The sequence below is a fragment of the Phaenicophaeus curvirostris genome, chromosome Z (genome assembly GCF_032191515.1).
Source record: "Phaenicophaeus curvirostris isolate KB17595 chromosome Z, BPBGC_Pcur_1.0, whole genome shotgun sequence".
NCBI classification, from domain to species: Eukaryota; Metazoa; Chordata; class Aves; order Cuculiformes; family Cuculidae; genus Phaenicophaeus; species Phaenicophaeus curvirostris.
Window position 1 is genome coordinate 69,294,590 of NC_091431.1, and position 23,342 is coordinate 69,317,931.

Here is a 23,342-nt window from a genome sequence, read left to right on the forward strand (position 1 = left end):
GCTCACTAAGCCATAATGACCACATTTATTGTGTGGACGTGCACTACATAAACTCCACTGGATACAGAGTTAGTCAGCTGGTGTCTTATGATCTCCATGGTAAAAATAAACGAGAAAAGAAACTCAGTACTGTCCTGGAAAAATATTCCAATGCCATATCATCAAGGCATAGGTCACAATATACATAAACCCTGTCTTTGGGAAAACTATCAATTTCCTGGTGGTTATAGTATGTAGTTGTTACTAGGGGAAGGCTCATATGTCTAGATCTAGTGTCAAGTTCTCCTAAGTGGGTTAGATGTTTATGAGGACACCCTTTTACTGTATTTGGTGATGGAGAAATTCTGTGTGCATACTTCCAAGGCTTAAGCAGCACAATGCTGGGAATGTTATACTGAATTTCACACTGAAGCAATGTCTGGGAACCATTAAGAACCACCATTATGTGACTTCAGAAACATCTGCCCCTTGCTTTCCATGAAATACGTTCTCCAAACTCATAGACACACCGCAGAATAATGTATATAGCTGAGGATAGTATATCTGCTAGTTGAATTAATGACAGATCTTGGCCAACCACTGGTAAATAAGCTGTTTATCATACTAAGAATGGCTTTAGAAGATCACTTTTAAGCACCGATTAATACAAACGACCCTCCAAAACAATCAGTCATAATTCTTTATGATTCTATCAATTTTTTGCCTGTGTCTGTGAAGAACTTCAAGACACCTCCAAAGTTCACAAAATAAATAAATTTCAGAACGAACTTTACCATGTCTGACATTTTGTACAGACAAAATATTGTTAGATTACTATTCATATGCTCGTTCCTTTTTTTATTGGTAAGGGTCCAGTTGTCAAATTAATGAACAATATTTTACCACATGAGTTAGATGAATGCCACAAAATATGAATAGTAAATTGTTGAAGTGAGCTGTTCATATGCAAAGCCTAAATGGAAAAATGTGACTAATTACTCACTGTAATAATTATAAGACTGACTTTGATGCATGATTGATTTGTGATTTGTTCACACACACAGAATCTTTAAATCATAATGCAGACATTCAAGTACTCAGTTTCTATATAACTATATAGGTTAAATATGGAGATGAATAAAGAGAATCTGAAAAAAAAATCATTAAAATGTTGTGTGTCAAGTACTTCAAAAACTCTATTACTTTTTCAGTGTCATTTATGAATAAAGACAATTTGAATTACCTGTTCCTCTCAAAAAGTTCTGGTTGATGCAAATCACAAATGCCTAGAAAAGAGCAGAAATAGGTATGTTTCACTGCATTGCCAAACACATTTTATTTCATTTTCTTTAAGGAAATGCAATAATAAGTTTCACACTTATCATGAAAGTGATCATGCTAATGAGATGATGTCATGTTTGTCATAAGATCATTATTCCAAGGACTATGTTAATTCGTTCAATAAGCCTCCTGTGAACAGTGTGTGGTAGCCACCTGTCTGGTTAATACAGCAGTGATTTAACCAGGAACAGCCAAATCTAAACACCTGATTTGTTACTTCGTGACCTAGAGTTACATAGCTAGGGATATAACGAGGCAGGTCCTATGTAGGTCACTGGAGAGTGAGGTCTCCGACAAGAACTGAATGAACACTTGGTTTTTCCAAATATTAAGAACTTCTAATATTTTGAAAGAGAGTTTTACACCAAGGATCAGGAGAAATTAAAAACTAAAATATGAAAAATGAAAAAAGGAGTGAAAAAACAAAATAAACAGATACAGCTTTTCTCATAGCTGGGTTTTTTAAATGACTTTTTTTGCCTCTTTTTATATTTAACAAATGATAAATGCACACTTACTCCTAAACAAAGGCATATGTTTAAATGAAAATAGTGTAGGTTTAATTTTAGCAAATATGTCGAAATATGTTCTTTGGATTTTGATTCCATTTTCTCCAATAACCCTGGGAAAAAATCTCAAAAAAAGCAAGAAACTGATTTATTCTGAAAAGAACCATAATTCATAATTAAACAAAAATGCTTTCCTTAAAAAAATCCCTGGTCTGCTCTATCTGCTCTATCAACGGTTGGACTCGATGATCCGGTGGGTCTCTTCCAACCTGGTTATTCTGTGATTCTGTGATTCTGTGATCTGTAAGACAGGCTCTTAGAGTGAGTGACTTAATTGTCTAACAAAAATTTGGTGCTGATAAATTAATTAGATATTTTTTGAATCTCAGCTTGCATAGAGTGATCATGTGGGTAATCAATATTTGTTTCTTCTCTCTAATCAATCTGTGTCCTGAGTACTTTGGTAGACTTCGACAGGGAACTCTTGCCCTCAAAATCTTCTTAACAGGAAGACAAAGAAAAGCAGGATACTTGCATAGAATCATAGAATTATAGAATCATACAATCATAGAATCATAGAATGGTTTGGGTTGGAAGGGACCCTAAAGATCATCCAGTTCCAAACCCCTTGCCATGGGCAGGGACATCTCCCACCAGACCAGGCTGCTCAAAGTCACATCCAACCTGGCCTTGAACACCTCCAAAGATGGGGCAGCCACAGTTCCCCTGGGCAACTTGCTCCTGTGCCTCGCCACTCTCATAGTGAAAAAATTCTTCCTTATACCTAGTTTAAATCTGCCTCTCTCCAGTTTATATCCATTGACTCTAGTCTTATCACTACATGATTTCATAAAAAGCCCCTCCCCAGCTTCCTTGAAGGCCTTCTTCAGGTACTGGAAGGTTGCTATAATGTCTCCTCAGAGCCTTCTATTCCCAGGCTTAACAAGCCAAATTCTCTCAGCCTGTCCTCATATGGGAGGTGCTCCAGCTCTTGGATTATACCTGTAGCCCTCCTCTGGACCTGTTCCAGCAGTTCCATATACTCACATTGAAGATTACAGAACTGGACACAATACTCCAGATGAGATCTCACAAAAGAGGAATAAAGGGGCAGAATCATTTCCCCAAAGCTTGTGAGCATGAAATGTCCTGTTGGAGGAAGAAGGCTTCATCGGTAGGCTCTCCTTGATCAGGTGGCCTGCAGGATACACCAATCACAAGGTTCCTGCAAGTTCCTCAATCTTTTGTTCTGACCCACAAACTTTCAACCTTTTTGTGGCTGTTTTTCAAAGACAGCTCTTCATACTTTATCCTTTTCCAGATAAAGAGGGCATTGCCTGTACCCCTCCTTCCCAGTCTATCCCTTCTAAACAGCCTATAGATATCAATAGCCTCACTCCAATCACAGGACTTGTCCCACCACATTTCCATGATGGCAACTAGATCATAGCTTTCTAGTAGCACAGAGGCTTCCAGCTCCTCCTTTTTGCTGCACAAGCTTTGTTCATTTGTATAGGTTGTTTTATAGCTGTGCTGTTGGCTGCATTGCCTTCTTAGTGGAAGACCTTTTATTTCCTTTAAGGTGTTTTGCAGAGGTATCTTTCCTGGCACATACTACTTCAGGAGCATTCTGCTAGTCTCCACATGACTTCAACTGTGCCATATCATCCCCATCACGTCCCTGGGGCAGCAGGTGGAGGTCCCATACAAGCATCCCATCCCTCCAACCATTCTGTGTCCTCCCACTGCTTGTCCTAGGCAAGCCTGATATTATAACCTTCCCCTTCACATCTAGCATGTCTATCAGTATTTGTGAGACAATAGAATTACTCTGTATTTGAATCAAAGTGAATGAGAACTAAACTGAATGGCTTCAAGCTCCACCAGGGGATATTTAGGCTGGATATTAGGAAAAAATTCTTCACAGAAAGAGTCATTGGGAACTGGAACAGGCTGCCCAGGGAGGTGGTTGAGTCACCTTCCCTGGAGGTGTTTAAGGCACGGGTGGACGAGGTGGTAAGGGGCATGGTTTAGTGTTTGATAAGAATGGTTGGACTTGATGATCTGGTGGGTCTCTTCCAACCTGGTTATTCTATGATTCTATGATTCTGTGATTCTAAACTGGACTCCTAGTCTTTATGTTAAGATATAAAAATGCAAGTCTACAAAACCTGCAGTATGAATTGCCATTACTACCGAATAGTAATTTTTTCCAATATTTATACAATGAATTTCACCCTGGCTATTGGAGTGGAGTTTCATTATAAAGGAGAAGGAAAAAAAAAAACCGAAACACAAACACAAAACCCCCTTCACCTCACCTCTGCACATCCTCATTAGTGGTTAATGGGGTTTATTCCATTGTGTTAACTTTGCACTTTTCTTTCAGTTTCCTGTGCTATTTTGTAGTTTCAAGTTGAGGTGGATAGCAAAACCATTCAGTCCCAGAGGTAAAGAGAATCTACTAGCTTAGATAACCTCAGTATTTTAACACATTGGCCCTTCAGGCTCAGGAAAGGAGGACATTAGCAGGGAGAAATAAAAAACACCCTACCAATATCTTGAAGTGTTATTGTGCAATTCCACCACCTGGGACCCTCACTTTTGCAATGGCTGTGCTATTGAAACAGGGTCTTGAGTCAGAGAGATGATCATCTCTTCCAGAGGCAGTCCTGCCTCTTCTTCCTCTTTAAGAAAGGTTATTATCCTACTAATAGACCTGCATTTTTCCCCTATATGACCAGCTTGCAAACAGGAACTTGCTTACACTGCTGAGTAAGTTAATGTGTGAAAGCAGATATCAAAATTCAGATATTTAGCTAGATGCTTAATTATCTAATGCTATATCTAACTGAACTGCCAAAGCTAGGAGCGTAATTGTCCTCTAGCTGTTGAAAAGAGAGAAATTCCTCCAGAAGGTCATCATCCTGCCCACCTCCATCAAAGGTCATGGGATGCAGTGAACAGCCCTCAGAAGTTCTCAGCACTTACTCCAAAAATTAAAGAGCATCATTACAACTAGTCAAGCTTAATTTTATAATTCTGAGGGAGCTGTTTTGTTAAGATTAAGTCAATATCTTGTATTCCACATTAAAAAGAAAATAACATCATGATATATAAGCTGTAGACTTCTATTATGAAGTTTAAAAAAATGCTGTAAATAATTTCTAGCAGAATAACTGACTGAAAAAGATCAAAATGTATGATAAACACACAGCTGCCATAGGACATGAGTGGAAGGAGAAAACAGAGAAACTCATGTTCCCCAATATTGCAAGCATGAGCAGCTTACCTACCTTTTATAAAACAGTTAACAATGGATAGAAATGATCAGTAGGAAGGAAAAAAAATGATAAAGTAAAACCAAGAGGTCAAACAAAGACTTTTTAGCTCAGAAAAGCTTGAGAATCCTGTCCAAAGACAACAACTTCTGTGAGGTTTGGAGTTGCAGGGAAGCAGTTCTGAGCTCCTGTGAAACAGTAATTGTCTAATTGCTAAGTATGTAAAAATATACATATTTAAATTAACAGCATACATTCATGTACATATATAGTTTTAAAACAACAACTACTTATCTGGGCTTGAAAACTATTTGTGGAAAATCATGGCTGTAAATTGATGGATAAATATATTCAGGAGGACCATAGCCATTTCGTGAAGTATCTGTTGACAAATAAAGGGACTATGCTCAATCACAAGTATGTTGGCACCTGAGAGCTTCCCTCCTAACTTCTATTGTATTTGTTTAATTATTACTCACTTTCTTGATTCCAAACACAACAAAACCACAAAATAATATTTCTCGGTCTACTGGAAACAGAGTGAACCAAGCTTTGGAAGTACAGAAGTGTAGTTTTGTGGATAGAAACTTTCAAGATACGCTTAACAGATCAAAAGCTAAATGCCCGGCGGATAAGCAACACAATGCTGATTCACATCACCCAAGTCTCTAAGCCCAAACCTGAAGAAAGAGTAACTTTTTCAACTTTTGCACATTTAATCAAATTGAATACATTGTTATGAATTCAAGGCCTTCCAAATCAAATACACGTCAGTATCTCTGAAAATATATCACACTCGAGAGGTTGCCTAGAAGCCCATTAATCCCTTATCAATAAACAAGATTTTATTCCCTGTTATGAAGAAAAAATTATTAGTGACTCTTGATGTGAAAGACAGAAATGATGGGTGTCTGAGTGAAGACAATAAAACTCATTTTAGGAGCAGCTTGTTCTGTATTTGGACTGAGAAGAGGATGAAAGAGTACTGCTAGTGCTGGAACCTCTTTGTTTTGTAAAAAAGCTATTCTTCTTAGTGGCAAGCTAAAGGTCCTTTTGTGGGACAAGGGTAAAGCAACTTGTTTGGGAGGTTTCCTGTGCAAGGCAGATATTACTGGAAAGAGAAAGGCCACAAATACAGGAGCATGTACAGTGATAAAAGGAGAGCATATAAATAAAGTGCAGGCAGCTGAAAACAAAAGCTATAGACTAATAAAAAATCCTCAGTAAAATTAGAAACTGTCCTTGATAATACAGGGAAGTAAAGATTACACCCATTTTGCAAGTATGAGTTACTCTTTATTGGCTACATTTAACAATAAGTTCCTTGTCCCAATTATATACTTTAAAAATTAATTGTGCACACCCAGTTTCCTGTCCCGTTGTTGTCGCTGCATCACTGTTGCATGAGGTGCCTGTTTATAACTAAATGTCCATCTTACCAAGGGCTTTAGGGTTACATGGTTATAAATTTTAATACAATCTCTGAGAAGAACATGGAGAAAAAACCCCTCAGTTCTGGCACTTCTCTTCCACTCCCTCAGTCCATCTTATTTTTAGTAATCCCTCTCTGTTTTGAGACAAAAAAGAATCTGCATTTACAGAAAGGGGAGAGGGAAATCAAAGGCTTGGCAGTTTGCAACTAAATAAACAGAAGAAAAGGCTTTTTTTGGGGGAAGACTGATGAAAATTTCTATGGCTCAGTGTATGAACTGATAACATACAAGATGCAGATTCTGGGTTCTGTGATGTGGCTCTATTAAATTTACTGCTGTAAACGCTTGAGGGAAGACAGGAGTTCCTCCATCCATGTTTAACAGGGCTCATTAGTTCTTGCACAAAAATACAAAATCATGGTTATAGAGCTCCAGACGAGAGCTGATTGCAATCTAACCATCCATGTGGCTGGTTTATATGGGTAATGTTCAATAAGTCCATATACATCTACAGCTGTAAAAATAGTAATCTGTGTAGGTATTTTGTGTGGGATTCAGATCCAGATTAAGACACCTACACTAGGAAACTATGTGAAGATTTTCAAAGCTCCATGATAGTCTGTGATCTCCCAGTTTATTTGCCGCCATATAGAACAGTAGAACATTTGAAATGCCCTTTGGTTTCCCACCTATCCTCCCATTATTTTGTCAAGAGGACAGATAACTTTAATTTACTGGCAGGACTCCAGCAGTGGGACTCATCATCTATTTTTAGGTCTCTGTAATGTAGCTATCTGCGAATCCCACTCGTGCTCCAGGGTGCCATTAGGTTAAGGTATCTTACATGTTTTCCCTACTTAAGCTGACCATTGGTCTCATTTATGTCTATACAGCCAATGAATTTTTGTAGCTGACATGCAGTCTTCTGTGAAGCCTAACGCTTGCTAAGACACAGTTTACTGTCGCTGACACTTTATGTGCAGTACATATGACCAGGTGATTTGCCTAGTGCATAAGGGAAAAGGTATGGAATTTATCTACCTGGACTTTTACTAAAGCATTTGACACTGTCCCATAGTAGCATTCTCCTAGAGAAACTAGCAGCTCAGGATTAGACATATATACTCTTCACTGGGTAAAATAATGCCTGGATGGCTGAGCTCAGAGTGTTGTCATGAAGGGAATAAAATCCATTTGGCAGCCAGTCATAAGCCATGTTCCCCAGGGCTCAGTGTTAGGGCCAGTCTTGTTTAATATCATTCTCAATGATGTGGGTGAGGGGATTGAGCGCTCCCTCAGTAGAATTGCAGGAGACACCAAATTAGGTAGGATTGTCCATCTGCTTGAGAGTTGGAAGGCTCTGCAGAGGGATCTGGATGGGCTGGATTGATAGGCTGATGTCAATTGAGTGATATTTGACAAGGCCAGGTGCCGAGTTCTGCACTTGGGCCACAATAACCTCATCCATGCAACTGTACAAGTTTCCGAAAGAGTGACTGGAAAACTGCCTGGTGGAAAAGGGCTTGGGAGTTCTGGTTGAAAGCCAGCCAAACATGAACCAGAAGTGTATCCAGGTGGTCAAGTAGGCCAGCAGCATCCTGATTTGTATCAGAAATGGTTTAACCAGCAGAAGTAAAAAAATTATTTTATGCTTGTACTTGGTGCTGCACCTTGAATCCTGTGTTCAGTTTTGGTCTGCTCATTACAAGAAGAACTTTAAAGTCCTGGAGTGTGTCCAGAGAAATGCAAAAAAAAGCTGGTCTGGAACAATCTGGAGCAAAAATCTCATGAAAGGCAGCTGAGGGAACTGGGGTTGGAGAAAAGGAAACTGAAGGGAAACTTCATAACTCTCTACAGCATCCTGAAAGGAGGAGGTAGGAAGGTGGGTATTGGTCTTTTCTCCTAAGTTACAAGAGGAATTTCTCCTAATAGAATAAGAGGGAAAAGTCCTTAAATTGCGCAAGAGCAAATTTAGATATGGATGGTGTTCAGCTGAGAGCCGGACTTGTTTAACTTAGAGGACTTTTTCAACCTTAATGATTCTATGGTTCTATGATCTTATGGTACACACCACATAGACTTCCAACCCATGAAATGAAGCAAGTCAATATGAAGTCTTTCCATGAGTTATCCAAATAAAAAAAGTATCCAAGACAAAAGACTGAAGGGAAGGAGTTTTATTCTTGAGTAATATAAACCTTTGTCTCCAGTTATTATTAGCTACATGTTAAAAGATGTCATCAGGTAAACTCTTCTATGGATTCCAAATACTATAGATTCAGACTCTTCATCAGCCTTTTCTGGGAAGGTTCTTGCTAAGAAAATGAAGTAAAAATTAATGAGCTACTGTAAAAGAAAAAAAAAGGTGATTAAAGAAATGTAATAATATAACTTCAGAGGGAAAAGTCCATAAAAAATTGTACCCTAGTCCTTAACCACACAAAAAAAAATTAAAATCATAATATAATACATCCTTTTGGAAAAAAAAAACAAACCATGTTGTCCCTTGAATGATAGATTAAATAAAGCATGATTATCTTTCATTTGTTCTGTTTGAGATTAAGTTCTCTGATGTCTAATAATGTGTAAATTCTGACTGATAGCTTTTGTCATTTCACATTCACTCCTGAACTTTCCCATTAAAGATGTATTTTTGAGGTCCAAAAAAAATAATCTGTACAAAATATGTGAGCTCACTTCTCTTTTGTTTAACTTGGATAAAATTGGTTCAAAGCTACTAGAGAGGAAAACTAGGGAGACAGACACACAGATGCAGATACACAGACATAGGAACGTGGTTGCAAATATCATATTTCCTTAGGGAATCAGACTCACATTGCAGATATGAGTCAGAGATCACTTCTCTTCCCCTGATTAGATTTAGTCACATCTTTCAATTTGTATGGTATTGCTGGCCCAGAAATAAACACAGCTTTAGCTGAATTTAGAAACGCAAACCAGTGCAAAGTTTAAAGAAAGATATCTATTATTACTGGGGGTCCTTTCTTGAAATTAGTTTGCATGATGAATCCAATGAAGTTGCATGGACTGCCTGCAATCATTGCATTTCTCCCATTACAAATTTAATTTGTTGAATTTAATTTTCAACTACGCTTTGTTCAATTCCTTGCTGCAAACTGTTCATTGAAAAGAAGAGTTCCAGAAACCCTACTGTAAACAAGAAGGACCATCTCCTGTTGAAAAAATAACAGGATATAGTAGTTGTCTCAAGATAACACACAAAACTTAATTTTTGATATACCATAACTGGCAAAAACATCTCATTACATCATCATAGATTAGCTGCACAAGAAAAGGCTTAAATGTGATTACAGATAGAGTAAGAAAATCCTGCTTCTTCAGAAGTGTCCAACTATTTTTTCTTTCTAATAGACATGTATGAACTAAATTGGTATTCCTTTCACAATCCACCAAAATTATTTGAAATTTGGGGAATTAGATATTTTGTTTTGCTGCATGTTGGAAAAATTATATTTATGAATTTGAGCTGAAGTTACTGGTCTGAATTTTCTGTTAGCATCAGCTGAGGGGAAAGGGAGGGAGGAGTAGGGAATGGCAGGGAGGGAATAGGAGATGGAAGGAGGCAGCAATGGAAGAAGGCAGGAAGGCGGGAAGGTAGGGAGGAAGAGAAAAGTAATAGAAGCTGTTTATTGGATTACCTGTTTTGTAAAACACAAGTGAGTGCATCATGTCACTTAGTGCAGGTCAGGTTATGGTATGAATAAAGATGAATACAAATAATAGAAGAATTAACATGAAACAAGCAGTTATCCACCTGAGTCAGGCCTGTAAGATTTTTATTCCACAATCCTTAGAAATTAATAAGCAAATAGGGCAAAAATACACACAGTACTGTTTTGCACTGGAAATGTTACGGATTTCAAATGTGATTTGATTCAGATAATTGCTGAGAATGGAAATGGAGGGTGGTATCTTAAGAAGTCATATGGATTACATAAAATGCCTTCAGACAAATGCTAGAAGTGAAAAAATAAAAATTAACACACACAAAAAATAAAAAAAGAACCATAGTTTAGTGCAAGTCATGACACTGGCAAAAGGAAAAGAAGCTGTGTTTAGTGATCTAGAGCCTGTGTTCTGCAGGAGGTCAGAATGGAGATTAAAGTGACGTTTTCTAGCCCCAAATTCTATGAACCCAGGTCTGAACACTGATTCTCAATGGAGACTAAGTGACGATATTGAGTCTTTGGGGTAAACTAACCTCTGGTTGATGGATGGTTTTATTTCTTTATTTCCATAGAGTCCCCCACCATATTACTCACACAAAACAACTTTCTCACTTGCGACATTCAAAACTTTTACAGACAAAGGACCGATGGGTATATATAATCAAAAGTACCTCGAGGCAGGAAATGAGAAAAGGGTTTGAAAGTACTGGGGGATACAGCTAATGCAGCAACTTTCCAACCATAATAATGCGACAGGAACACATGTGAAGGAGCTTCAAGTGTTCATGGATAAGACTAAAAGAGTTATGCCCCTAAAAAAAGTTATGACTTATAAGCAGGAAGTTGGACTATGCAGGTGAAAATATTTATTCAAGACTTGTTTTGTTTATTCCTAAATCCTTGGGAATGAAAATATAGATTTTCCAGTACCACTTAATGACTGAGACCCAGTAAAATTTTCTGTGTCTAAGGTGAGCTGAATTCTGCAAACAATTCCTTAATACCTTCATATCAAAACTAGTGGTGAAAGAGAGCTGCATGAGTTTTATGGAAAAGGAAATCCTTATGTCAATCATTGTGTCCCCTTTCCACCTCTCTTTTCAATTACGTATCCTCATGGCCCTTTATTTACATGGCATGCACTCACTGGGCTGGATACATTTTCTGCATTGAATCTACTTTTGTACTTCACACAGGTAGACAGAGAGAATATTGGCACAGAAAGGGTTAATACTGAAAGATTACAAGGGGAAAAAAAACTGTGTAGAGTGGGAAATTAGTCAGCAGAGACCTGACAAAGTGCTTCCTACACATGCTGTTCTGTCAGGCTGCACAGCTTCTTCTGCTTCAGAGGTAATTACATAGATTTTCTGTCTTGTACTTGCAAAAACACAGCACAGCACTCCACCACTGCTTGTAGCTCAGTGCTTCAGGGCTCCAGCTGCATGGGGCTGGAAAATGTTTACACAATTTCTTTTAAGATTTTTAAACCACAATAAGATATGTGGCTAACTCATCATCTGAGGGAGGAATGGAAGAGTCCCCTTTGAAGCTGGATTTGGGTGTAGGGAAGGACTTCTTTGTAAGACAATATAATCATCTCTTTCTCAAGGAAATAGTTTTTGCCATATTTTTTTTTCTGAATATTTTAACTAAAAAAGGGACTCAAAAGAGTTTGGACATCGACCAGGATTCCAAATTTTCATTGTTTTAGATCCAGAATCTTGATTTTATACTCATTCTTAACTTTATTCAGTAGATTTCTGGATCCAACAAAGAAACGTGTTCATTCTTTTTTATTTGACAAATACATGCATAGACATATTCGACAAATATACAATGTGTTTATAAAGAAAATTAACACAAATGAATATCTGTATTCCACCCTCATTACTTTGATGTGCTTGAATAATTGCTTGGCTAACATGGTATTGATATGGGCATTTCAAATCATATATAAATTCAGGTTTAAGTATTCAAACCAATATCTACAACATGCACTTTCATTAGGTTTTGTGACAAATGGAATGCCTACATTGTTTTGAAAAGAAATTTCTGTACTTTAATATAAACAGAATGTCTTTTTATAGCATGGATCTGCTTAATGTTGTAATTCTTACTGGCAAATGTGGTACAGAAGCTTTTTGTATGTCTACCTCCATATACAAGTCAGGAGATGATGATGGAAGCTATAAAAATAGAAATAAAAATAATAATAATAATCCCCAAGGAAGTACAAATCCCAGCTTTCAGCGTAAAAAGAACTTAGACAGTCTGCCTGATCCCTGTACCTTGAAATGAAAGAAATTTCTCTTCTGCTGCCTAAGACACATGGTTTTCCCATCTCTTCATAAAATATTCCAGGTAGTCTCTGCTCATGTTTCCTTGTCTTCACTGTTAGAACCATATTCCTGTTGGTTTAAGTACATCTTCAAGTTATAAAGTGTAATTGTCCTTACCCATAATGCAGAATTACTTTCTTCTGTGGCATTGCCACTGAATCAGTCCTCATCCTTCTCTTTCTTTGACTAAAAATATTTTTATATCTTTCAAATCAAGATACTTGTCAAGTTTTCAAGAATTCTGACTATTCTGAAATCCCCAGGAAACTCTCTTAAATATAGTTTCTTGTAGTGCATAACTCAAAAGAAGCAGATAAACTGAAGTCTGGCTTCAAAATCTTAATCTTGAAAGATCAAAACCAAAAGGAAATTTAGCCTAGTTTGAACTTTTTATTCATAAAAATAAAATTTCTGGTTCATCTGTGACAATTAATACCTGGTTTATTTCTTAAGTGTTTACTCAACAAAAATTGGGAAAGTCATTGGCTTGGGTCACTTCTTCACTGTGAACGCTGCATTAAATTATCACAGCTTTTGTCTACATTGATACATGTACTTGATTTTCAGCCCTAGAAGAAGGGATATGAAACTAAGTTTCAAAAACGTGAAAAAATGAAATGATCATATTTGACTTGAGTAAGACCTTGATATTATATTTCAGTACTTGCAATATTTTTCTTTGTTTTTCAATATCTATCATGTTTCAATTCATCAATATCATGAGTTATGCACCCTTCTTATACTCTTTCAGTCTGTTATCTCCAAAGATAAACAGTTCCTTTTCCTTTGTCGCAGATATTTGGATCCTAAACAATTCCTCTTCTCATTGTGACCTTGCTACAGGCGGGGACATGAAGGGGAGAGAAGGAAAAAGGGAAAAGGAAAGGCAAAAATAGGAAAAATGAAAGTAGACAAAGAGAAACACTGCTAAGGGAGAAAGGTGAGGTCAAACCTCAGTCCTTTAGAAAATGTCAGCTGATTTGAACAGAATAGTATGAGGAATGAGGGAGAATCAAAGCAAGGTTTAATCATTGCATTTCAGGATGGGGTTTTTTTTCAGGGTTTGGTATTTTCAGGAGCTATTTCTCGCCTTTTTTTCAGGTACACGGATTTTTCTGTGTGCACAGAAGGTGAGAAGCTGACAGCATATCTTCGCCACTGGTAAAAAGGAAAGTTTTTTTTTAAAGCATCCACTAAGAATTTATGTTGTGTCTAGATGATCTCAATGAAGTTGTATACTAGATAATTCCAATAACAAAATGTGCTTATTTTATTCCTTAGAAATAAAGGCACTTCTACTGGATTAAAGGAATTTGCATTCTGCCTGGTTAATAATAATTCCCTCTAAACTGAGAAGAGAGATTTAAGTTCTCTGGTTTTTTTTGTTTGTTTGGTTTTGGTTTTTTTATGGAATACATTTATTAGGGAGATTAGACACTTAGATATAAAGCATAAGAAATTATGAAAGTGCAGGGAGAGAAAAAAGAGGAAAACTTAAATGCACCCACTCCCACTGTGGATAGAGATAATAAGTACACATGACTCCAATTCCTACAACAGCTGAGGCAATCATAGTTCATAATAAATAATATAGATGTCAAAGTCAGAAAGGAGTGTTGCCTTAACAACTGAGATATACAAAATAAAGAGAGAGAAAAAGCTGCTTAATGGAAAAATAGTCTTTATCACTCCATCAAAAAATGTCTTTTGCAGAGTGTAGCACTCTTACAGTTCAAGTCCCTTTTAACCTCACAAAAAAATAAAATAAAAAAAAAAATGTGGACATAGCTCATCTAATAGCCTGTAAAAAAGGTAAGTGTCCAAAACAAAGTCACAATGTCACAGAAACAGAGGGGAAGAAGCTTCAAGCAAAGTTATTATTTATCCTCTCTTTGTGGGTTTAGGCCTAGGTTGGATTGTGCTGTGTTTGAAGATTTTTATTAGCAGATATCAGACATGTGCTGTTACTCCTTGTCATTAAGGTTAGTATTTATTGCTAGAATGAAAACCTCGTCCTTATGTTCTGCAGGCCTCTACTATGGTCCTGTGTTTTCATCATTTTGCTTTTATCAGGAAAGTATACAAAATGCTTTCTCAGCAATGTATATGTATTTAGTGAAAGCATATAGTCATACAATGTCCATTTAGAAGTGATCATCCTAAGCACCACTGGCAAAAATAATATGTGATTCTTTCTTGAATGATTTTTGATAATTTCTACCATGAAACCTGGACAGGAAATAGAATGCTGAGGCTGTGAAAATGTTCTCTACTCTCACAGAAGCTTTGATAGTTTCTCTTCGTGAAAGCAAACGTAACAGATCTTGTAATTCAAAAATCCAGCCAGTTGTTGTTCCCCAAATCCCTTTCTGCTCATGGGTCTGGGTTGTGACACTGCTGGACTTTCAAATTAGATTATATTTGAGCTCTTGAAAAATAGAAGTTATTTCAATCATGATCTCACTGCAGATCCTAGAAGACAATTAGCATCAGTCAAGACATAAACACAATTGTCAGTAATTGGCTCCCTTGACGTAGTTCAGAAGTGTAAGGGTCGTAAAGATCAGAAGTCTCTTGGAAGATTTATAGTCTAGGGAAAAAAAAGACCTTCTTTGCTGTCAGTCCAAAAAACTTTTTTTTTTTTATAAGAAGAATGATGTTATCCAAGACATATTTACCTATTGTCTGAGGGCTTGTTTAGTTGCATGGTTTTGAGAAAGACTAAAAAAGGGGGGTTAGATTAGTAAAAGGGACACGATTCACCTTCTAAGCAGTAGTTGAACAAATTCTCTCCCAGGTGGTTAGAGACTTATTTTTCAATCAGCAATGTAAGGTTCTAAGGCATTCCTGGGACATGTTCAACATTGTTGTTGTTGTTGTTATTATTATTGCTTTGTTTTACACAAAGTTTCATGTGCTTTGCCAAAAGTAAGCCTAGTCTCTGCCACTTGGAACATACAAGGCAAATACAAAATCACAAAACAACCGGGTATATAGCAAGGTGACAAGCCCTCTTAAAGCTGACCCATCAGGCCATTACAGAAGAGGATAAAACAATACCATTTCTTCAAGTTCCCAGTCCACTGTTCTAATCATACAATCAAGTTGCCCACACTAATTTCTTTCTAAGCATATGATACAGAAGAAAAATGATAGCTGCAAAATGGGAGAAAGAAAAAAACTAAACTAACAGAAAAATGTTTGATTTTCACACTATTGATAAGGCATCACTCAAAAGGAGTAGCGTTCTATTTTATTTTTTTGTTAACTGGTTGACAGCATCCATTTGAGAGGTTGAATTTTATTGGAATAACTTGAAGAGCAACATCTAAGACAAAAGGAAATGTGACACAAAACAGATTCATAGAAAAAAATCGAGGTTCTTTCTGTTTGATTTGGTTTATTTTTCTGCTAAGATTGCATGCCCTGTTACTTCCACTTGTTACTAAGAAGAAGAAAAAAAGATATCTTGTATCTAAAGAAACATTGATTTCAGTATATTTTCAATTCAAATAAACAGTTTTCAGTCAACAATGAAATTCATAAAAGAAATAAAAATGGCAGGGTTTTTTTCTTCTTTACTTTCCTTCTTTTATTTATATAACCACAATCAGATGAACTATAATGCTGTCTAAACAACAATACACATTAAGAAACAAACATAGATCAATAGCTATAATTCGACACACATACACTGTTCACTGTGAAAACATCAATACTACAAAAGCTTCATGGGCATAGCAGGGAAAATTCTGTTTGGTAGATGGTGTTGGCAGAAGATTAAATAACCACGTGTCAGAAAGAAGAAAAAAAAATTCAATGAAACTGAAGGCATATTGGAGATGTGCAAGTACTCTGAGCTAAACTGTTAGGATTAATAATAAGAAAATTATCTTTGTCTTCCAGTAATTTAATTACTTAATCAACAAATATTTTGGCTTGGATATCTAATAATCAAATATACAATGTCTTTCCTATCTGCCAAATGACTGCTATTGAAAGACAATAAAAAAGTAAATGACTTGCTTGTTAAGCAACAATATCTTGAGCTGCTATGTGCTGTTTCGTAAATGATGTTATAGGTGGCTTTTCATTTCATCCTGATCTCAAACACTGTGATGGAGTCATGAGAGAGAGATGTAGCAAGATTATTTGACCAGGGAAAAAACAGACACAAACTTTATTCAAAGAATATTTCGAGAAGTTGTGTGAGTCTTATGAAGCTCCCACTGACTGGAAAGAGGGAAACATTAACTCCCATTTTTGAAAAAGGAGAAAAGGAAGACCTTGGGAAGTACAGGCTAATCATTCTCACTTCTGCATCTGTCAGGATCATGGAACAGATCCTTCTAGAAACTCTGCTGAGGCGTATGAAAAACAAGGAGGTGATTGGTGACAATTAGCCTCATTAAGAGCAAACCAAGCCTGATGAATTTGGTAACCACCTGTGAAGGGACTACAGTACCAGTGGATAGGGGAAGAGTGACTGACATCATCTACGTGGATTTGTGCAAACATTTGATACTATTCTGTACAACAATGTCTCTAAATTGAAGAGATGTGGATTTGACAGGTGGACTACTCGGTGGATAAGGAATTGGTCGTATGTTCACACTCAAAGAATTTTGGTCAATGGCTCAATGTCCAAGCAGAGACGAGTGGTGGGTTGCATTCTGCAGCGGTTGGTATTGTTGTTTAACATCTTTGCTGGAGACACACAGTGGGACTGAGTGCACCCTCAACAGGTTTGCTGATGACATCAGGCTGTGTGGTGTATTTGACGTGCTGGAGGGAAGGGATGTCATCCAGAGGGACCTTGACAGGCTTGAGTAGTAGTCCTGTTCTAAGTTCTTGAAGTTCAAAAAGACCAAGTATAAGGTCCTGCACCTGTACTGTGGTGCAGGACAATTACAGGCTTGGTGGAGAATGGATTGACTGTAGCCTGAAAAGAAGGACTTGGGGGTGTTTGTGGATGAAAAGCTGAATATCAGCCAGCATTGATTGCTTGCAGCCTAGAAAGCCAAAGATGTCCTGGTCTGCATGAGAAGAAATGTAACTAGCAGGTCTAGGGACGTCATTTTTCCTCTCTACTCTGCTCTCATGAGACCTCACCTGGAGTACTTCATTCAGTCCTGTCACCTGGAGTACTGTGTTCAGTTCTGAAGTCCTCAGAGCAGGAAGGACATGGATCTGAGTCCAGAGCAGGAGCATGATGATGATCTCCAGGAGCCAGAGCACCTGCCTTATGAGGACAAGCTAAGAGTTGGGGTTGTGGAGAAGGGAAGGCTCTGCACAGATCTTACACTTAAAGAGGACTTACAGGAAACACAGGGATGGACTCTTTATCAGGGACTGTAGTGATACGATCCTAGAATCAAGGAATCATAGAGTGCTTTGGATTGGAAGAGACCTTAAAGATCATCTAGTCTAATCCCCTTGCACTGTGCAGGGACATCTTTAAATAGATCATCTTGTTCAGAAACCTATCCAACCTGACCTTGAATGTTTTATGTCATTAGGGAACCTGGGAAGAGTGTAGGGACACTGCCCAGTTGTGTAGGGATAAGATCAGGGAGGCTGAGGTGCAGCTGGAGCTGAACTTGGTGAGGGAAGTAAAGACCAACAAGAAGGACTTCTACAGGTATGTCAGTCAAAAGAGGAAGGTTAAAAAGAACCTACCCCCGCTGATGGTTAGGAGTGGTGACCTCACATCAACAGACGAGGAGAAGGCTGAGGTACTTTACAACTTTTTGCTTCAGTCTTCACCTATAACTGCTCTCCTCACCCCTCCTGGGTCATGGGACAGCAAGATGGTGACCAAGGGGGTTAAAGCCTCTCCCACGGTAGAGAAGGATCAGGTTCATGAACACCTGAGGAACCTGAACATTTATAAGTCTATGGGACCTGGTGAGATGCATCCCAGAGTCCTGAGGGAATTGGCCAATGTGCTTGCCAAGTCACTCTCCATGATATTTCAAAAGTCATGGCAATCAGAAGTCATCCCTGGTGACCGAAGAAGGGTAACATTGCGCTCATTTTTTAAAAAAGGTTGAAAAGACGACCCTGGGAACCATTCTATAATTCTATGATTCTGTGATTCTATGATAAAAACACAGAATTTCAGGGCTTTATGACCTTATTCAGCATGTGCAGAGCGAGCTCTCCTACTGAATCCCATGGGTCAGTGTCAACTAAAGGAAATTAAAAAAATGGAAAATTGTTTTGAAGCATGAAATATGCATCTCGCAAGAAGATACTTTCATATTCTTCCTGCCTCATGGTTATATGTGACAAATAGGTACTTCCCACGCAAATTACCTTCATAAAAGCTGGTTTGTATGTGCTTGTATACCTAGTGAGATTTCTGAATATATATGTCTATCTCATGTTTTCTACTATGTTGCCAATTCTTCATTTTGTAATGATAAAAGTAATGAGATTTAGTGGTGGTGTTTACATTTTGAAATACTCATAAAGTGATTGGATTATATACAAATTCAGTTGTAACTAAAGCAAACAAAAAGTGATATGAAGTGTGTTCCAAGCTCTTACATTTAGGAAGAAGCACTTCGGATGTTAAGTCTTATTTAACAAATATTTAAAAAAAAAAAATCCACCTTTTCTTGCAATTCTTTTACTGACACCTTTGTAATTTCAGAAGGGTCTGATCCATGATTACTTAATGCCTATGGAAAGCAATCTAGAAATCTGGGAAAGGTTTAGTCTCTCCAGCTGAAGTTGGTCAGATGAAGTGTTGAACTCAGGATCTTAGTTATTTTAGTTATTTTGAGATTAATGCTAAGATTTAGGTATTTGCACAAGGCTACTCATCTACCATGGAACTTGGTCACCCTCTGAAGTTCCCAAGGGAAATAACCAGGTTGATAGGACTATTAGTATTGATGCCATATTCTTGATATCCATCGCAGTTACCATTTGTCACATTAATTCCATTCAGTTCTACTTAAGTTTTAACTTCCCAGGACTGTGGACCTGATCTCTTCTAATACATCTAACCAGGTTTTTAGTAATAAATGGGATAGAACCTTATTAAATAACACAGAATTTCCCTTTACAAGTGTATATTCCCTCCTTTTTTTTATATTACTTAGATCTTTCATTAATTCATCTTTTTGGTCTATCCACTTAGGCTTGTATTTCCTGTAGCTGAACTCATAGAGTGATTTCATATCAACTGATAGACAAGTCAGGATTTGACATCTGAAAGGAGAGTAGAAAATCAGCATGTGATGATGAGTTTTATCCTGGCGTGTGCCAGGAAGAATGGGAAAAATAGTGGGCTAAGTATGAGCAGGCCAGCAGAGTCATCTTGTAATAACATTCCCAGATTCTAATTAGAAGAAAGGACTTATTGAGATCTAGCCTTCCCAGCCCTTTTTTTTTTTTTTCACTAGAGAATAGTCATCTTGCAAGAAAAATATCAGATGGACAAGAAAGAAAAGGATGGTTACAAGATGGGAGGCTGGTATTTCTGTCCATGACATACAGAGCTTCTCTATGCATGTCGGCAGGATACCCACAGCTGCTACTCATAGGACAACTTTGGCCACAGACTGTGAGTAAGAACTCACAAACTAGAGGAAATCAAGTCTGTGGAAAAGATTTGATGGTATTGCCATTTCATTCTGAAAATAAAAATAATTTGAAATTAAATAAGCTATTTATTAAATCAAGATATAACAAATCAAAACAGGGAATAAAAAATTCAAATTAATATCTAAAATTGATGAAAAAATTTAACTTTAACCTGAAAGATTCCTACAGATTCTTGCAATACTTAACATGAAGTTGTAGATACAGCTTATACTTCAGAATCAATTAGTGATACTTAACCTTTCCTGCTACACTATGTTTCTTGGAGTGTTGATGTAATCACCATGAACACCAAGGAAGAATGAAATGAAACTGTGAAAATGTCTTCATGAATGTATATTTTTTAACCCATTCACTAAAAGGATTGGGATTCCTGAGAGGAATAAGTGTGGCAAAAGCAATGTGATTACTTAGTTGAAGACTATGTCATTGCACATGCAAGGTTAATAACACATCAAAAGGCAAAGCAAAAATTACACTTGAAAGCATTACCTGAATTGTGTTAGTTTCTAATTTTTGATTCTTCAAATGCATTTCTTAAGAGAATTTATTTAAAGATTTGGGGTTATTTGTCTTACTAAACACACAAAATGATAGTTTGAAAAAAGTATAAGGGATTGCCCACCTAACTCCATTAATGGAGCTTAATTGTTAATAGAGTGCCTTTGAAAATAATAGCAGCAAATAAAGAATACATTGAATACTTCTGTCACCCTTTCTAGTCAACACTAATATTGCTAATTATACTTTCAACTGTTTTATTTTGCCATGATTTCATTATTTCTGTTTCCTGGCCTTCATTCTAACAATACACACAAAACTTAATTTTTATTCGCTGTTCTTTTTAAGAGGCTCAACATTGTTCTTCCTAATTTGCTTTTGTTGTCTTTGTACTTATTGTCATCATGGGTTCTTTTATGCATTTTCATACTAAGAAGTCTTTGTATTTTTATGTCTGTCTTCAAATGTTCTATGTGAGCTTCACCCTGTTCACATTTCACTGCTGTTATTGTTTTTATTATTTTTTAAAAGATGGTATTTCTATGTAAGCACTCTGATTTCTTCACAATATCTTTTTGTTTCCCAAAACTTTAGGTTTTATTTTCTCCTTTTTTTTTTTTTTTCTTGCTCTATTCTGTTTTACCTTTGGAGAATGTATAGGGTAAAGTAAATATTAATGACAAATGGGACTATATATTTTTTTTACATTGGCCACAGCTTGTTCAAAGCCAAGAAAATCTACATATTCGTGTCTGTTTTGATGTTCCTGGAGTCTCCAAGGCACTGTGTAAACAGAACTGCATTCCTGATGTTGAATTTAACATGTTTGTGCTTAATACATTAGAGACATTTTTTTATTATTTGCCAGTTGTAGCCTTGTTAAAATAACCTGTAATACTGGCAAGGTCAGGGAAAAATGTCCATTATTTGTTCTGTAGGTGCTGGACAGGCAAGGTAAAACTCCCTAGGGGCTCTTCTAATGCGTGTAACCAGGTTTTTAGAAACAAATAGACTTCTGTTTTTTCTCCGCATAAATCTGCAGGTTCTGCGGTTCATGGCATTCTGACCCTTTGTCAAATATCAGCTCCTTGGATGAATAAGCTACACTTAGGATCTGTGGGCTTTTTTCCCCCCCTTCTCTATTGTGTATGTTTCTAATGAGAATCATATTTGCTTTTCACAGCTATGTGCTTGTAAGCCTTTAAACAAGAGAAAGCTGAGTATGACATAACCTGTGCAGTTTCTTTTCTCTGCTTCCTACACAGCTTTGTTTGAACCTGATACAATAGTACAGATGTCCTCCATTTCCATTTTAAAAGCCAACTTTATCACCAGTCTGTTTCTTGTTGGCCAAATCAGGGTGTGTTCAGAGTTGACGCTAGATACTGAAGGAGAAACAGCACACTTAGTGGCATGGATTTTCAAGATTTGCATTCCCTGATGTTTTTTTTTCCTTCTAGTCCTCTCTCCTTCCTCATTGCGTATTTTCCTCAGTAAAATACAGATGGTAAAGGTCCTTATTTAATGACATAAATTCCAGAGTCAAAGGTTTGTCTGAGTTCTTGTGTATTTTCCCTCTCACACTAACTTCCTGTCCGTGACCAGTCCTTGGATTTTCTTCTGGCAATAACTCGTCACAAAAATCTTTCCATTTTAGATGGAAACTCTCTTCCACCAATGTAGCAATACGCAAATACCTCTGTGGCTTCTACTATAAAATGATACTCCGGGAAATTATTCTTTTCTCAGTCCCAACCCTCTCACCACAGATAATTGCACCCTTCCCATATGCTCTGTGTATGTCATTAGAATTGTAGTTCTCACATGATGCAACTCATTGCCAGGTGATGCCTGGTGCACACAATCCTAGAAATTATAGGATTCCTTTATACTGTTTGGTTTTGACCTGTTTATATTTCCCTGGAAAATATCACATATTTAGGCAAATTCCAGGGTGAAGTGAATGAGGCCAGAATTCCTGCTGGAGAAACCATATTGGGTTTGGTTTTTCATGCCATTATCTGGAAAAAAATCCCAAAACTGTGTACTGTCTTTGTTTTCAGAGGCAGATATTCATTCCTCATAATTCTTACCAGTACCAGGAATAGAAATTCAGATAATATATATCAGATAATATTTGAAAATAGAATCACTCTAAACAAAAGTGCCTAAATTTAGGAGTGTAAAAGAAAGAATTCCTGACACAGCATAACTCCTGAACCTTGGTGTCATCTCAGACACAAGATTTAAAATTATATTTGCAAAAGACATAACCACATTTTGTTTCACTGTTTCTGATTCTAAAGAAAATTGTTGACATTTACAGTGCCAATTCTATGAGGCTTGTAGATGAAGAGCAATATATTAACTAGTCAAAAGTAATCAGGTTTAAAAACCCCACAACCTAGGAACTAAATACTTAGATGGTCACCTTTCTGGTTTTCCAAAACAATAATTACATTCTATCTGATGCACTCCTAAACATTCTAGAACATCACAGAATCACTCAATTTAGGTTGGAAAAGGTTTTTCCTTGCTTGGAAAAGCAAGCTAGCTAATAGCTTAAAATCAAAACTCACCACAAAGAGATGGTTTTGGGGTTTTTTTTGAGGGATGAGTAGGTCACGTTTCT